The sequence below is a fragment of the Aquarana catesbeiana genome, linkage group LG12, assembly GCF_042186555.1.
Source record: "Aquarana catesbeiana isolate 2022-GZ linkage group LG12, ASM4218655v1, whole genome shotgun sequence".
Classification (NCBI taxonomy): Eukaryota; Metazoa; Chordata; class Amphibia; order Anura; family Ranidae; genus Aquarana; species Aquarana catesbeiana.
This window is the reverse complement of record NC_133335.1, coordinates 24,586,019-24,600,945: the sequence shown is the minus strand read 5'-3', so window position 1 is coordinate 24,600,945 and position 14,927 is coordinate 24,586,019.

Below are 14,927 nucleotides of genomic sequence, written 5' to 3'. Positions count from 1 at the left end.
TCACTATTTTTTTAAATACATTTGTTTTTAACAAAATGTTTATAATTGTATTTAAAAATTCTAAAAAAAAAAAACAAATGAATAAAAATCTGATATACGACTGTCAGATGAATCTGAATTTGTTTTTAACAAAATGTCTAAAATTGTATCTAAAAAAAAAAACAAAAAAAAAACTGATATACGACTGTCAGATGAATCAGAATTTGTTTTTAACAAAATGCCTGAAATCGTATCAAAAAAAAAAAAAAAATCTGATATACGACTGTCAGATAAATCAGAATTTGTTTTTAACAAAATGTTTAAAATTGTATCTGAAAAAAAAAAAAAAAATCTGATATACAACTGTCATATAAATCAGATGAATAGATGAATACGACCGTCAGTTGAATAAGAATTTGTTTTTTAACAAAATGTTTCAAATTGTATTTAAAAATTCTAAAAATAAGAAAAAAAATTGGATCTGTCAGATGAATCAGCAATCAGAGGATATTTATCCTCAACAGATGCAGTATATGCAAACTAAAAAGTGAGTGATTCAGGGTTTTCTTTTGTGTTTTTTTAAACATAAAAATAATTAGCACAGCAACAAGTATAAAAATAAGTCAACGCGTGTACATGAAAAATAAGAATCAAAGTTGTAACTGAGGAAGTTTTTTTTTTTTTCTTTTCATTTGTTGCTTTGATAGCGAAAAAAAAAATTATCATACAACTAAAATATTAAAATGTTCAAAAAAGTTACAAACTAACTGAAATAATTCTGTTGTGAATAATAAAAATGAATGATCAAGTAAAGTGATTAAAAAACACAAACGAAATCGGACAGCAAACACAAAAGTTAAACAAGACTTTTGAAAAGAACCCGTCTCCCACATCATCGCAAGAAAGCGAACAAAAACAACAACAGAAGCAATTTAAAAAAAAATAAATAAAAGATTTTTACAGCGGTCTCATGTAAATGCGCACCCTTACAGTCGAAGTAAAGCGAGCAAGCAACTAACAATTTCTGCAGATTGCATGGCTGCTCTTGTGAAAAAAAAAAGGAGAGAAAAGTTTTTGTGGGGTAGGACAGGTGGCAGAAGTAATGGGTGGCTGGAACAAAGCTGGGCTATTAATTCAAGAATAGGGTATGGAGTCATTTGGCTCAGCGGGGCTGGGGATGGTGGAGCTGAAAAGACGATCAGGAGATAATGGGCCACTGGGTACGTCTGGGGTGGGGATGCAAAGTTTGTGGGCTGATAAGCCCACTTTTAATTCTTCTTTTTCTCCTTCTCAATAGTTCAACCCTACTTGGCGAAAAAATGTTACATATTTACTGGTGTTTTTTTGTTCTACAAAATCCTTACGGTGGCAATTTTTTTTTTTTTTTTAAATGCCATCACCCAAGGGAAGTTATTAAAAAGTTGTTCAAAGCAAAAAGTATATTTATAAAAAATTTCAGATATTCGACTGGTCATAAAGTTTGAAAACTGCATTTTAAAAAAATGTGTACCAAAATCTGATATGAAGGCATTTAAACAAAGACAATATATTATTATTATTTTTAATATTATTATTATACAGGATTTATATAGCGCCAACAGTTTGTGCAGTGCTTTATATTATACAGTATACCCCACTGATGCTGACCGAGGTATGGTGATGGTACAACTGTAATTTTTTTTTTAATAATACATTTTATTGAAATTTGCAAAACATATAAGCCAAAGTGTCACAAGTACAATTTTAATAAGCGACGTGGATCCTGTAGGTTTGTTCCCTTTTTCTTTAAATAATAATAGGTTAGTGATAAAGAAGAAGAAAATACAAAAGATGATTGTAGCCTAAATTTTAAATGCTAAACTAAGTTTTTTTTTTCTTTTATTTGCCTGTGCAACAGTTACGAGTAAAAAAAAAAAAATATATATGAAGCTACATTTTAATTAATGGTAAAGAATTAATTTGTTGCAATAGCGGAGAATTAAATTAATGGTGGAGAATTTATTTATTGCACTGTACACCTAAAAAAAAAAAAAGTAATATTCAAAGTTACAAGCATTTTTATAAAGAACTAATACAATTGTTTTATGTACATAAGTAATATATAACTTACATAGTCAAAAAAAAAGTTGTAAACTGTTAATCTGTACATATATTTTTAAAAAGTTCTAATGAGCAGGGCCCTCTGGTTGCTTCTGTATTGTATTGTAACTGTACTGTCTGCCCTCATGTTGTAAAGCACTGTGCAAACTGTTGGCGCTGTATAAATCCTATATGATAATAATAATTAAAAAGAAGTGTAAAATAAACTTTAAACAAGCAAACTAAAAACTTTACTACACGTGAAAAAGAAACTTGTGTTAAAACCTCTTTATGAGGAAGAGTAAAATTTTATAGAAAGTATTAAGTAACTTTTTTAAGTTTTGTTACTTTACAATAAAATCTTTTAAACTTTTCCCCACCTACCTAAAGGGCAAACATTTATAGCCCTAGTGACATCATTACTATTTTAAATAAAAATAGACTTAACAAATATAACTAAATATATGTGAATTCTGATGCTTATTTCCTTATTGAATCTTATTTTTTTTAAAGTTTTATTACTTTACAGAAACATTCTTTAAACTTTTTCACACTTGCCTAAAGGCCAAACACTGATAGCCCTAGTAACATCATTACTATTTTAAATAAAACAAAGTAAACAAATATAACTAAATATATGTGAATTATAACTAAATACAGTATATGCGAATTCTGCTGCTTATTTCCTTATTGAATCTTTTTTTTTTATTACTTTACAAAAAAAAAAAATCTTTAAACTTTCCCCCACTTACTTAAAGGGTGAACACTGATAGCCCTAGTAACATCATTACTATTTTAAATAAAAATAGAGTAAACAAACATAACTAAATATATGTGAATTCTGCTGTTTAAAAACAAAAAAGATTCAATAAGGAAATAAACAGCAGAATTCACATATATTTAGTTATATTTGTTTACTCTATTTTTATTTAAAATAGTAATGATGTTACTAGGGCTATTAGTGTTTGCCCTTTAAGTAAGTGGGGAAAAGTTTAAAGAATTTTTCTGTAAAGTAATAAAACTTAAAAAAAAAAATGATTCAATAAGGAAATAAAGTTTTATTACTTTACAGAAAAATTCTTGAAACTTTCCCCCACTTACTTAAAGGGCAAACACTGATAGCCCTAGTAACATCATTACTTTTTTAAATAAACAGAGTAAAAAAAATATAACTAAATATAGTATATGTGAATTCTGCTGCTTATGTCCTTATTGAATCTTTTTTTTTCTTAAGTTTTATTACTTCACAAAAAAAATCTTTAAACTTTTCCCCACTTACTTAAAGGGCAAACATTTATAGCCCTAGTAACATCATTACTATTTTGAATAAAAATAGAGTAAAAACTATAAATGTATGTGAATTCTGCTGATTATTTCCTTATTGAGTCTTTTTTTTAAAGTTTTGTTACTTTACAAAAATAAATCTTTAAAATTTTTCCGACTTACTTAAAGGGAAAACACCGATAGCCCTAGTAACATCATTACTATTTTTAACAAAAATTAAAAGTAAAAAGAATATATAACTAAATATATGTGAATTCTGCTTATTTTTTTATTGAATCTTTTTTTTTTTTCTTTCACAGTCTATAGGTCACCGTAGCTTGTAGACTGAAGCTTACATGAAGCAATCCTGTCTGAGACCCTCGCTGACAATACAATTTAGTAGGACAATCTATGACTGATCTGGGCCCCAGGGAAATTTAGGCAATGGGGACAAGGCAAGTGATAACTAGAGCAGATGGTGTGTAGGGAAATAACCAATGAATACACTCACTTGCTGGCCTATCACAAGTATCTCTGGCCCTTTAAATCTTTGAAAGCAATCTGCTACTTAAAAGTTTTTTTTTAAGCTAGGTGCAAAAAAAAAAAAAATAATAATAATTGAACGTGTAAAAATAATGCTTTCAGTTTTTTTTATTGTATACATGCAAAAAAAACAAAAAAAAACAAAAAAAAAACAAAAAAATAACAGCAAAAAAAAAAAAAAAAGAGAATAACATGCACACAGTAAAACGTATGCCGTTGTCTTTTAAGGATAATTAAAGGGCCAGCCTTCCCAAATCAGTTTTTGGCAGATGCTGAAGGCTTGAGTTGCCAATTCTTTTATCTCTTGGGAACTTTAGTTGTAGGATCTCGGCACTAAATGACCTCCTGTTCCATAGATTTCTAGAGTCTCACTACTCCTGCTGAATGTATAAAAGGATCATGTAAATTGAAAAAAAAAAAAAAAAAACAATTCAGAAAGAAAATAAAACTTCAAGCTTTTAAAAGGATTGTCGACACTTGTGGCTTACACGGGGCTGAGTACCATCTTCCCACCCCCAAGTGACAACCCTGAGCAGCCAATTGCCAAGCTCCAATACTGTCATGTGATAGAAAGGGCAATGAGTTTTATGATGCCCCCCCCCATAACTAGAAGGACCCCACCGGTGGCCAAATGAAGAGGACAGTGCAGGGAAGGTAAGTATAAGACACTGGTGGGAGCACCATCAGCATGAACCTGTTTCTTTGCCTTGCATGGGAAAAGGACAGGTTCACTTTAAGCCATGGGTGCCCAAACTGTGGCCCTCCAGCGGTTGCGGAACTACAAGTCCCATGAGGCATTGCAAGGCTGACAGTGCTTGTAGCATACATGACTCCCAAAAGCAGAGGCATGATGAGACTTGTAGTTCCGAAACCGCTAGAGGGCCACAGGTTGAGCACCTATGCTTTAAGCCGTTGTATCAGACAATGATGGCGTCTTTGGTGGCTTGCAACACAGTTGAGGAAATTAATTTATGTGTCAGAACTTTCAGAAATTCTGGTTCCTGCTGGCTGGGAAGCAGTGGTTCAGTTCACCCATAAACCTAACTCATACATGTGAACTGGTAAAATGGTCCAAAGCTGGCCTCAAAGTGGATGAGGATTAACTCCCCACACCACCACAGCACCATTGCAGACATCAACGTAGGTAGGGCTTTTTTTTCCCCACAGCCCCCTGCAGCATCTGCTAACATTAAGGTGGGGATTATCACTGCCCACCCCACAAGTAGCATCCAGTGGCATTGAAGTGGGCAGGAATTTTTTCACCACATGCCTTGCAGCACCCAGTAACGTTAAATTGGGTAGAGATTACCTCTCCACACACCCCAGCAGCATCCACTGGCATCAAAGTGGGTGGGAAATATCACCCTGCAGCAGTGTCTGTTGGCATCGAAGTGGGTGGGGATTATCACCCCATCCTCCATGCAGTATCAACTGGCATCAAAGTGGGTGGGGATCCTCTCATTACACCCCTCTGCAGTGTCCATTGACATCAAAGTGGGTGGGGATTATCACCCCATTCTCCATGCAGCATCAACTGGCATTAAAGTGGGTAGGGATTGTCTCCCTACACCCCTCTGCAGTGTCCATTGACATCAAAGTGGGTGAGGATTATCACTTCATCCTCCATGCAGCAGGAACCGGCATTAAAGTGAGCGGGGATCATCTCCCCACACCCCACTACAGTGTCCGTTGGCATCAAAGTGAGTGGAGATTATCACCCCATCCTCCATGCAGCATCAACTGGCATCAAAGTGGGTGGGGATCATCTCCCCACACCTCACTGCAGTGTCCGTTGGCATCAAAGTGGGTGGGGATCATCTCCCCACACCCCACTACAGTGTCCATTGGCATCAAAGTGAGTGGAGATTATCACCCCATCCTCCATGCAGCATCAACTGGCATCAAAGTGGGTGGGGATCATCTCCCCACACCTCACTGCAGTGTCCGTTGGCATCAAAGTGGGTGGGGATCATCTCCCCACACCCCACTACAGTGTCCATTGGCATCAAAGTGGGTGGAGATTATCACCCCATCCTCCATGCAGCATCAACTGGCATTAAAGTGGGCGGGGATCATCTCCCCAGACACCACTACAGTGTCCGTTGGCATTAAAGTGGGTGGGGATTATCACCCCATCCTTCAGTGCAGCATCAACTGGCATCAAAGTGGGTGGGGATCATCTCCCTACATCCCACTGCAGTGTCCCTTGGCATCAAAGTGGGTGGGGATTAACACCCCATCCTCCATGCAGCATCAACTGGCATCAAACTGGGTAGGGATTATCTCTCCACACCCCCCCCAGCAGCATCCGCTGGCTTCTAAGTGGGCTACTGTTGTATATAGCATTAACAATACCTTCCGGCTCCACACCTGCCCGCCCCTCCCTCACTGCCTTCAACTTTCAAAGTTTATGGAGAGCTCTGAAGCATCAGAAAAAATTGCTTCCCTGAAGACATTCAGATCTTGTTTATACATAAGATGGCCTGTTGGCCGTCTGAAGCCCATCCCCAGGTTCTCAGTGATGTAGAGAATAGTGCTCACGTAGTGACATAGCCGCTGTTCTTAAATTCATTCTCCTTTGAGCCCAGGTTAGCTTGATGGTGCTTTCCTGAGGGACATGTCCTTGACACCCTGGGTTAAAATAAGTGGGAAGAATGAAGCTCAACATCAAAGGAGCAGTGGCCAGGACCTTAAAGGGATGTAGAGTGCCATGCTGGAGCGTTGAAGGTGCAGGGGGAAGGGGTGGAGTTGGTTGGTTGGTTGGGGGAGGGGGAGTTGAATTAAAAAAGGAAAAAGCGGAGTCTGGTATAAAGAACTCTCTCTTTTGGTTTTGGCCGACTCCATTCTTCAGCTTTAGGTTACCAAAAACGGCATGCAACTGGTCATTGCACCATAAACTCCTAATGAAAGTCTTTAAAAAGAAAACAATCCCCTTGCACAGCCATCCTGTTCTGTGAATCTTTAAACCGAGCAAAAGGTGGCAAACCTCTGTGCAGCCTATCACCCACTGTAGCATATTTGCAGAAAAACTTGATTACCTGTCAGCCAGTTTAAAACAAAACAGCGCTGCCAGACAGCCATGATTGGGGCCTTCACTGCGCTGGCTGACAGTTCTCAGCGAAAACGCTTGACCCTGAAACCGTGATCAGTATTAATAGGCCGCTCCGCCGAAAACATTTACATTCCTGCTGGCAGAGGCCGTAACTCCACAGAAACAACATTTATTCAGAATTATAGGCACAGTCATCACCGCGGTCAGCCAGGTAAGTAGGCAGGCTCCTGATGGCCACCATCAGATCTCCCTGAACTTGGAATGCTTCCCGCTGGTGTGTATCTGCTTTCTATCAATCCAAGTCAGCATCTAGTCAAAGGAAATCGCATACATCATGCAGTTTTAGGCAGGCTTGACACCTACAGTATGTTCTATGGTAATGCATGGTAAAACACATGCTTTAGGCTATGCTCACGCTGATCCGACACGAAATTCTACAACTTACAATCCAATTTTACCCTGCAACTTCATGTCCGACTTCCATACAACTTTAATGAACGGGATCCGACCATACCCAGGCCCTTTGAGTCTGGTATGAATCTTGAGGGAGGACCCCACGCCTAATAATCTACCCCAATCCGTCCGATTTTCTCCTGCTTTATCCACTTTCAGACGATCCCTGAAAACTCATCTCTTCAGAGAAGCCTATCTGGCCCCCACCTAACAACTGTACATTTATCTTCTCAATCAGCACATCACCCATAGTTATTACCTCTTGTATCTCTTGACCTTCCCTCTTAGATTGTAAGCTCTAAGGAGCAGGGCCCTCTGATTCCTACTGTATCAAATTGTATTGTATTTGTACTGTTTACCCTCAAGTTGTAAAGCGCTACGTAAACTGTTGGCGCTATATAAATACTGTATAATAATAATAATAATAATAATAATAAAAAAAAAAAAGGGCATGGGGTCCCCCCAACCAAAAGACCATACCAGACTGAAGGGTCCAGTATGGATTTTGAGGGGAAACCACATGCCAAATAAAAAAAAAAAAAAAATGGCGTGGGGTTTCCCCCTCCAAAATCCATACCAGACCCTTATCCGAGCATGCACTGGCAGATCAGGAAAGGGGGGGCGAGCACCATGCAGTTTTAAGCAGGCTTGACACCTACAGTATGTTCTATGGTAATGCATGGTAAAACACATACTTTAGGCTATGCTCACGCTGATCCGACAGGAAATTCTACAACTTACAATCCAACTTTGCCCTGAAACTTCATGTCCGACTTCCATACGACTTCAATGAACGGGATCTGGCCATACCAGGCACTTTGAGTCTGGTATGATTCTTGAGGGAGGACCCCACGCCTAATAAAAAAAAACAAAAATGCATGAGGACCCCCCCACAAGACCATACCAGACCAAAGGGTCCAGTATGGATTTTAAGGGGAAACCCCATGGCAAATTTTTTTTTTTTTTAATGGTGTAGGATCCTTATCCAAGCATGCAGCCTGGCAGATCAGGAAAGGGAGGGGGACGAGCACCCCCATCCCCTGCTGGACCATACCAGGCCACATGCCCTCAACGTGGGGGGGGTGGGTGCTTTGCTTTGGGGCAGGGGGCTCGCTCGCCTCCCCCTCTGGTGATGTATTCTTGCTCCGATCTTTTTTTTGGTGGGGGGCATGCCATTTCTATTTTGTCGGGTTTCCCCTCAAAATCTATACCAGACCAAAGGGTCTGGTATGGTCCCGGGGGGTCACGCCTTTTTTTTTTTCTGGCGTGGGGTTCCCCCTCAAAATCCTCAGAGCAAAAGTCGCATGTCACAAGTCGGATCAGTTAAAATGATGATCCTGACTTCCATTCAAATCAATGGGCTGAAATCGTGCCCAAGTCAGACCAAAGTAGTGCAGGAAGTGTACGCAGCATAACACTTGCAGGGGCGGTAGGCAGGCAGATGCAGCAAGCACAGTAGTGGAAAAGTTTCCCAAGAAGTCTGCAACAGTCCCTACACTGTCCCTCCTCCTCCGGAACCTCTCCCTATGCTAGGTTCACTCTCCTGTCAAAAGGGTGCCTGTCCCTAACCTCACCACATGCAGAATGTGCGCCACCTCTTGTGGGTCAGGGCTTTTTTTTGTAAGCTCTGCCCTCATCAAAGATGGCTGTGGGGTAATTTGGGGGGCAGTGTCTGATTGTACAGCAGCCCACCCTATAACCATAAGGAGCCCTAAGAGAAATAAATATTTCTCTTGTCCTCCATTCTCCCTGCACGGCAGATACAAAGTCACACTGCAAAGTCACACTCTAAATCGCGTGACTTTGGGGTCGCAATCTTGGAAACGTATCATTAATGAAGGTACAACATTTAGCAAACTCACATGGTTGATGATTAAAAGAGGTACATCTAAGTATACAGGCATCCGGGGTAAAGCTGTCCACAAAGATCGTCCTCCTCACCGCTGGCTCTCACCGCTGTCAGTCTGCCATTGTGGCTGGGAAGACTACCCTGCAGTAGTGATCTGAAAGTGAGGCTTGAAGCGCTCGTGGAGCGCAGAGTGGAAGAGATGACGTCAATGGCGGTGGGGAGGTCGGTCTATGTGGACAGCTTTACCCCGGATCCCTGCATACTTAGAAGTGCCTGTTTTATTCATTAACCATGTGAGTAGCTAAATGTTGTACCGTCATTAAATGTAACCATACTGCTACAGTTAGAGGCGCCTCTCTTCTCTTTATACTCAGTTGTCATATGACGCTACTTGTATATCAAGACATCGCTTGTATATCAAGTCAAAATGTATTAAAAAATGTTGCTTGTCTTGCAAAATGCTCTCAAACCAAGTTAGTCTCAATCCAAGGTTTTACTGTACCTGACTTAACTTGAAGAGACTAGAGAGGGGTGAAATGTCCCCTTTACAGGTGCACATGATTATCAAAAGATTGTGACATATTCCTGCACAGGAAAGGGGCTACTAGCTGATGACTGCTTTACAAGTTTGCATTGATGCCAACTCTACCACACTTGTCGGGATAGTCCCACAATTTGGCCCTCTGTCCAGGCGATCCCGTGTCCCTAACTATGTCCCAGGATCACACTATCACCTCATCTGAGTTATTGCACATATGTAACTCCAAAAGGCATTCATTGTGGGGATTAGCATCTCAAGTGGGTAGTCCCCACATATTTAGAGGTGAGATCTAGGTGAGAACCACCTGTAAATTGGGCATGATTTGTCTTTTGTAATTATGACCTATTCCAAGGCCAAAAAAAAATAGGAAAATAAGAAAAAATAAGTAATTGTGCTTGCAAAAGGGGGGGGGGTTGTTAAAGTGGGGAAATAACTTCCCTTTGGGTCCAAACTAAGTCCAAACTTAGGTTTTGGATACTTTAGGGAATAATGAAAGCCCTATTTTTTATTTTTTTTTACTCTTGATATCACACCGGGGGGATTTTTTATCACTTCCTGTCTCAGAAACACAGCAGGAAGTGAGTGAAAATCTCTCCAAATTGAGAGCACTTATCCTCTTTGAAAGCTTTGACCAGAACTGGCTCCCCATTGGAATAGATCCCCTCAATTCCCTTTTGTGGTGACAAATGTAATGGGGCGTACACACGGTCAGACTTTTCGGCTACAAAAGTCCGACAGACTTTCGGCGGACTTTTGGCGGACTTGTGGCGGACTTTCTAACGAACTGACTTGCCTACACACGATCACACAAAAGTCTAACGGATTCGTACATGATGACGTACACCGGACTAAAATAAGGAAGTTGATAGCCAGTAGACAATAGCTGCCCTAGCGTGGCTTTTTGTCCATTGGACTAGCATACAGACGAGCGGATTTCTGGGTCCGGCGGAGTTACAACGTAAAGATTTGAAGCATGTTCCAAATCTAAAGTCTGTCAGATTTGCGACTGGAAAAGTCCGCTGAAAGTCCGGGGAAGCCCACACACGATTGGATTGTCCGCCGGATTTGGTTTTGTAGCCGAAAAGTCCGCCCGTGTGTACGCCTCAAAAGATTTTGCATTTCCCACCACCTTCTGTCACCAGAAGAAGGTGAATCTCCACAGTATAGACATAGCATGGAGTTTTAACCCTCCCTTGTTCCATCCAAAAACTGCAAAAACACTAATGCCGCGTACACACGATCTGGATTTTGGTTGGAAAAAGATATGATGGCTTTTCCGATGGGATTCCGCTCAAGCTTGCCTTGCATACACACGGTCACACAAACGTTCGCTGAACTTTCGTCCGTCAAGAACGCAGTGACGTACAACACTACGACGAGCTGAGAAAATGAAGTTCAATGCTTCCGAGCATGCGTAGAATTGTTTCCGAGCATGCGTAGGAATTTTGCGTGTCGGAATTGCTACAGACGAACGCATTTTCGGAGAGGAACTTTTTCCGACCGAAAAATCGAGAACCTGCTCTCAATTTTTTGCTGGCTGGAATTCGGCCAGCAAAAATCCAATGGATTCCGACCAAAAGCTCTCATCGGTCTTTTGCTGGCCAAATTTCCGATCGTGTGTACGTGGCATAAGAGAACAAATACAAAGCCTTCATAAATACGCCTGCACATTTATTATAGTTTCAGACTTTATAACTATTTTCGCTATATAAGCCAATACTGCCATTGTTCATGACCATTAGTCCTTGCAATCCTAAAATAGCTTTTTTTTTTGTCCCCTTACGTTCCTGGATCAGAAAGGCCGCCAACTCAGTAGCTGAAAACGCGGTGACCTCGTAATTGGTGCCTCCCGCTGCGGTGAACCACGTTCCCTCCACCTCAGCACTCAGCGTTTGAAGCCAGAAGAGAAAGTGTCTCTTTTGTCAGAGATCCTCTCTTTGCGGTTTGAAGAACTCTCCTCATTCTTTAAGGGGAAATTCCCGTCACCGCGATGACAGCTACAAGACGTGTAAAACAGCCGTTATGCGATGTTAGTCATTAAAGAACTCAGTTGGGCTTCCCCCGAAAAGTCACCCTGGAGTGTGCGATAAGACGTACGCGGAGCTTCAGGAATGACTAATTACACAACTGAAGGAACTGATGCTAATTAGTACAAGTAAAGAGCGTCAGTACAAGCAAGATGTAGGAATGGAAGGGGGGGGGGGTTCGCGCTTAGAAAGCCGATTATAAAGATTCCAAGTAAAGTGCCGCAAGTTAAAAGCTACAACAAAGAGATTGGTCTTCCTGATCGGATTGTATGTGTGGAGGCAAAGATCACAGAATGATAGCCAGATGACTGGTCTAGAAGGTCAAGTTTATTTATTGTCAAACAAGGACAACACAACTGGACTTCAGGTCCCAAACTGCAGCTTTTTGGTGCATATTGTGTGGCCCATGGGCCCCAGTTTCTGCTAGTCTGTGTTTTTCCTGCCTAGATGCTTACTCAATCAGCATGTGACCTGGAAGTAGATGTGTTCCAGGACTGTGTTTATGTGGTCATGTGATGTAAGGAAAGCATTCTCCTGATGCAAGTCTCCAGTCTCTGACCACCCCCTGTAGTATTTCTGCAGTCTCTGACCATCTCCTCGAGTATATATGTAGTTACATATAGTTACATAGTAGGTGAGGTTGAAAAAAGACACAAGTCCAACCTATGTGTGATTATGTGTCAGTATTACATTGTATATCCCTGTATGTTGCAGTTGTTCAGGTGCTTATCTAATAGTTTCTTGAAGCTATCGATGCCCCCCACTGAGACCACCGCCTGTGGAAGGGAATTCCACATCCTTGCTGCTCTTACAGTAAAGAACCCTCTATGTAGCTTATGGTTAAACCTCTTTTCTTCTAATTTTAATGAGTGGCCACGTGTCTTGTTAAACTCCCTTCTGCGAAAAAGTTTTATCCCTATTGTGGGGTCACCAGTACGGTATTTGTATATTGAAATCATATCCCCTCTCAAGCGTCTCTTCTCAAGAGAGAATAAGTTCAGTGCTCACAACCTTTCCTCATAACTAAGATCCTCCAGACCCTTTATTAGCTTTGTTGCCCTTCTTTGTACTCGCTCCATTTCCAGTACATCCTTCCTGAGGACTGGTGCCCAGAACTGGACAGCATACTCCAGGTGCGGCCGGACCAGAGTCTTGTAGAGCGGGAGAATTATCGTTTTATCTCTGGATTTGATCCCTTTTTAATACATGCCAATATTCTGTTTGCTAGCAGCAGCTTGGCATTGCATGCCATTGCTGAATCTATCATCTACTAGGACCCCCAGGTCCTTTTCCATCCTAGATTCTCCCAGATGTTCTCCCCCCCCAGTGTATAGATTGCATTCATATTTTTGCCACCCAAATGCATTAATTTACATTTTTCTACATTAAACCTCATTTGCCATGTAGTTGCCCACCCCATTAATTTGTTCAGATCATTTTGCAAGGTTTCCACATCCTGCGGAGAAGTTATTGCCCTGCTTAGCTTAGTATCGTCTGCAAATACAGAGGTTGAACTGTTTACCCCATCCTCCAGGTCGTTTATAAACAAATTAAATAGGATTGGTCCCAGCACAGAACCCTGGGGAACCCCACTACCCACCCCTGACCATTCCGAGTACTCCCCATTTATCACCATCCTCTGAACGCACCCTTGTAGCCAGTTTTCAGTGTCTGACCATCTCCTGTAGTCTGTCTACAGTCTCTAGCTATTTCCTGTAGTATGTCTTTAGTCTTTAAACATCTCCTGCACTCTGTCTACAGTCTCTGATCATCACATCTACAGTAGCAAGTCTCCAGCCTCTGACCATCTTCTGTAGTATGTCTGCCATCTCTGGCTATCTCCAGTATTACTGTATGTCAGCAGTCCCTGACCCTCTCCTATAGTACGTCTGCAGTCTGTGTTATTCTCCAAAACGAAGTCTGCAGTCTCTGACCATCTCTTTTCGTAGATCTGCAGTCTCTGTCTCCTGTAGTGTGTTTGCAATCTCTACCATCCCTTGTAGCATGCCCGCACTTTCTGACCATCACCTGTAGTATGTCTGCAGTCTCTGACCATCTCCTGTATGTAGTACAGTGCATCAGGAAAGTACTCACAGCGCTTCACTTTTTCCACATTTTGTTATATTACAGCCTTATTCCAAAATGGAATAAATTAATTAATTTCCTCAAAATTCTACAAACAATGCCCCATAATGACAATGTGAAAGAAGTATGTTTTAAATCTTTGCAAATTCATTAAAAATAAAAAACATGCCATATCACTCAAAATTGAACTCAGGTGCATTCTATTTCCACTGATCATCCTTGAGATGTCTCTACAACTTGATTGGAGTCCACCTGTGGTAAATTCAGTTGATTGGACATTATTTGGTAAGGCACGCACCTGTCTATATAAGGTCCCATGAGACAGGATTGTATCGAGGCACAGATCTGGGGAAGGAAAGGGATGGCCATGACTAAGGAAATCGTCCGAAACACGCAGGATGTTTTACAGCTCTGTACATGTATTAAATAAAGGAATACTATTTTGGATGTCATCTTGAGTGCCGGCCATCCCTTTCCTTATTCTGGTACGTTGGAGGTGTCAGCAGCCTCAGGGTCTGAGCACCGGGCAGACCTTTTATGTGGGAAGGTACAGCACCTATACACTTGTTTTCCACAGACCTGGGGAAGGGTACAGAAAATTTTCTGAGTTATAGAAGGTCCCAATGAGCACAGTGGCCTCCATCATCCATAAATGGAAGGAGTTTGGAACAACCAGGACTCTTCCTAGAGCGGGCCGCCAAACTGAGCGAATAGGGGAGAAGTGCTTTAGTGAGGGAGGTGACCAAGAACCGATGGTCACTCTGACAGAGCTCCAGCATTTCTCTGTGGAGAGAGGAGAACCTTCCAGAAGAACAACTGTCTCTGCAGCACTCCACCAATCAGGCCTGTATGGTAGATTGGCCAGATGGAAGCCATTCCTCAGTAAAAAGCACATGACAGCCTGCCTGGAGTTTACAAAAAGACACCTGAAGGACTCTTAGACCATGAGAAACAAAATTCTCTGGTCTGATGAAACAAAGATTGAACTCTTTGGCCTGAATGGCGTCATGTCTGGAGATAACCAGGCACTGCTCATCACCTGGCCAATACCATCCC